The sequence below is a fragment of the Dama dama genome, chromosome 31, assembly GCF_033118175.1.
Source record: "Dama dama isolate Ldn47 chromosome 31, ASM3311817v1, whole genome shotgun sequence".
NCBI lineage: Eukaryota > Metazoa > Chordata > Mammalia > Artiodactyla > Cervidae > Dama > Dama dama.
In genome coordinates this window covers 46,078,169-46,081,938 of record NC_083711.1, presented here as the reverse complement: position 1 = coordinate 46,081,938, position 3,770 = coordinate 46,078,169, and the positions used below count along the sequence as shown (strand labels likewise).

General features: G+C 37.3%; 1 pseudogene; it reads right to left on the bottom strand.

Annotated features, from left to right (window-relative positions):
* Positions 1–2,816: 2,816 nt before the first annotated feature.
* On the bottom strand, positions 2,817–3,761 carry LOC133050093 (olfactory receptor 5H2-like; annotated as a pseudogene).
* Between the last annotated feature and the right edge of the window lie 9 nt (positions 3,762–3,770).

The window sequence follows — 3,770 nt, the reverse complement described above, 5'->3', positions numbered from 1 at the left end:
TAACATAAATACTCACAGTATATTTAGCAAGTTTCTTGCTTTATATTGAAAAGTAGAAGGAAATATGACAATACTGTTAGTCATTTCATTCAAATAAGTGTCATTTAAATGGTATTAATATCTTCTCAAAAGTAAAAAAAAGAATCATATTCTGACAGCATTTATAATGTCTAATATATTATTTGCTCTGAGTTCTGCATACAAAGAATAATTTGGCAGCTGTTAGGGAAGTAAGAGAGGATCCACAGAATGGGAGGAAAAGTAACTTGAGTTTTGTAAATCAAAAAGATATGCAGTTATGAAGGTGAGGCTCTCAGTGGTATCAGAAAGAATATATATAGAATCAGTGGTGAGATAAAGAGAAAGGTGGAGTTGAAGATGAATCACTTATTATTCTTAGAGTATGTAGTGTGACAAAATGGACATTTAAGAACTTGAAGGCACAAACATCCAAATTCTTGTTTATTTTCATGTCCTTCCTAATCCGCCCACTGAGCTATATAACCTTGTATCATCTCAAAGTTATTTGATCTTTGACATTCGTTGGATCATAGAGAAAGCAAGGAAATTCCAGAAAAAAACATCTACTTCTGCTTCATTGACTACATGAAAGGCTTTGACTGTGTGGATCACAACAAACTGGAAAATTCTTAAAGAGATGGGAATACCAGACCACCTTACCTGTCTCCTGAGAAACCTGTATGCATGTCAAAAAGCAACGGTTAGAACCTTATGTGGAACAACTGACTGCTTCACAATTGGGAAAGGAGGGCAACAAGACCACATATTGTCACCCTGTTTATTTAACCTATACACAGAGTGTGTGTTAATTGCTCAGTCATGTCCAGCTGTTTGCGGCCCTGCAGACTGTAGCCCACCAGGCTCCTCTGTCCATGGAATTCTCCAGGCAAGAATACTGAAGCCAGTAGCCATCCGCTTCTCCAGGGGATCTTCCCAACCCAGGGATAGAACGTGGGTCTCCTGCACTGCAGGCAGTTTCTTTACCATCTGAGCCATGAGAGAAACCAGAGTACATCATGCGAAATCCTGGGCTGGATGACTCACAAGCTGGGAGCAAGATTGCTGGGAGAAATAGCAACAACCTCAGATATGTAGATGATACCACTCTAATGGCAGCAACTAAAAAGGGACTAAAGAGACTCTTGATGAGGCTAACAGAGAAGAGTGAAAAGCTGGCTTAAAACTCAAAATTCTGAAAACTAAGATAATTGCATCTGATACAGTCACTTCATGGCAAATAGAAGGGAAGAAGTAAAAGCAGTGACAGATTTGATTTTCTTGGGCTCCGGAGTCACTGTACGTGATTACTGAAGCCATGAAATTAAAAAATGCTCCTTGGAAGGAAAGCTATGACAAACCTAGACAGCATATTTAAAAGCAGAGACATCACTTTGCCGACAGAGGTCTGTATAACCAAAGCTATGGTTTTTCCAGTAGTCGTGTCTGGATATGAGAGTTGGGCCATAAAGAAGCTGAGCACCGAAGAATTGATGCTTTTGAATTGTGGTGTTGGAGAAGACTCTTGAGAGTCCCTTGGACTGCATGGAGATCAAACCAGTCAATCCTAAAGGAAATCAATCCTGAATATTCATTGGAAGGACTAATTCTGAAGCTGAAGTTCCAGTGTTTTGGCCAGTTGATGCGAAGATCTGACTCATCGGAAAAGACCCTGATGCTGGGAAAGATGGAAGGCAAAAGGAGAAGAGGGCAGCAGAGGATGAGATGATGCGACAGCATCATCAACTCAGTGAACGTGCCTGGGAGATAGTGAAGGACAGGGAAGCCTGGCATGCTTCAGTCCATGGGGTCACAAAGATTTGGACACGACTTAGCGACTGAACAATGACAACAACAAATATACATTTAAAGCTCCTCATTGTCAACAACACACTCCAATAACAATTACTGTTATTGTTAAATGTTAACAATATATTACTATTTTAAAAATCTTAATATTTTGCCTATTTTTAACTCTAGAAAAATTGACCATTTTCTTTCTATTCTGCGATTTCTTCTTCTTTTCTATGCCTCTCCAACTTAAATCATCATTGTAATCTGTTAGTTTTCTAAATTAGTGAAGTTTTTCAGATTGACCTTCAAATACAAGCAAAGCTAGAAAGGTCCTTAGAAAGCATCATAGACAGTGAGAGACAACTTCCCTCTTTGCCTTTCTCTAAAAAGCATACTAGCTAAGGGCATCTTTTACACTGTAGCTCTGACTTAATTTCTTACCTCTAATGCCATTTTCCCCCATTATTTTCTAATTTCTGTTTATTTCTCTATGTGATATGAGAGTTCATCCCTACTAAAGATTTATAATGAGTCAGATAAAGTAGAAAGTAATACCTTTTGATGGCAGGCAGAATTCTGGGAATACTTCTGTTCATTCAAACACAAACCTGCCTCCTTGTGGAGTTACATGTGATACAAGGCTCTACAGTTGTGTGAGTATCAAACACAGGATAAACTATTCAGAGGAACTCCACTACTTTTGTACTTAATGCATTTATAAAGTCACACATTGAATAACATGCAAACATATGAAATATTTCCATTTGTTTTCAATTTTAATTAGTTTTCTATGACATTAACATTTGATTAAATACCTTATATATTTTAGAATAAGATATGCAAATACTTTAAAGAATTTGTTAGGCACTAACATCTTAAGTCATTAAAATAATAGGATAATTATAAATATAAAAAACTTTGAACACTAATCAGCATGTCGCAACATCTCACCTATAAAATTTTGTGTTGTTTTAATGAAAAAAGGACATTTATTAGTATTATATCTACTCATTTCTTTTTAACATTTTTGTCAGTGAATCTATGACTTTCTTATCTCTCAAGCTGTAGATAATTGTATTTAACAAAGGAATTATGACAATGTAAAATAGAGAGTCCATCATATCCTGATCATCTGCTTGTGCAGATCCACAGTGCACATACATGAAGAGAAGAGGCATATAATATAGACAGATAGCAGGTGGGCACCACAGGTGGAGAAGGTCTTCCTCACACCTTCTACAGACTTCTTTTTTAAAATTGTAAAGAGAACAAGCAGATAAGACACAAGAACAATGAGAAAGGTGAACACCTGTATTGATCCAGAGAAAATAAATACTATCAGAAAATTAATGGAAGGGTCAGTACAGGACATCTTAAACAATGGTATAATATCACAGTAAAAGTGCTATACTATGATGGAATCACAGAAGGTTAATTTGAATTAAAAAATGTTATGAAGTGTGGCATGGGAAAGGCCACCTAAAAATGATGAAGCTAGTAGCCAGACGCACAGTCTATCTGTCATAATCACTGGATAATATAATGGTTTGCCTTATGGCCACATAGTGATCATATGCCATTGTTGCCAGCAAAAAGCATTCTGTGGTTACTTTGATTGCAAGGGGGAAAAAGTGTGACTTGAATTCAGTGAGAGAGATAATTTTGCTCTTGGCACAGAAGCTGACACAGCATCTTTGGAGTCACTATGGAGAGTAGCCCGGCATCCACAAAGGCCAAGTTTCCAAGGATTAAGTACATGGGAATGTGAAGGTGAGGGTCATTGCAGATGAGAACAATCAGACCAAGGTTTCCCACAATGGTGATGAGGTATATCACCAAGAACCACAAGAACAAGGGGATTTGTCCCTGTGGTTGATACTTAAGTCCTGTGAGAAAAAAACTGTCAGCAATGTTGCATTTTTCATTTCCATATCCTTAGTAGATGGCCTCTGAAAAGC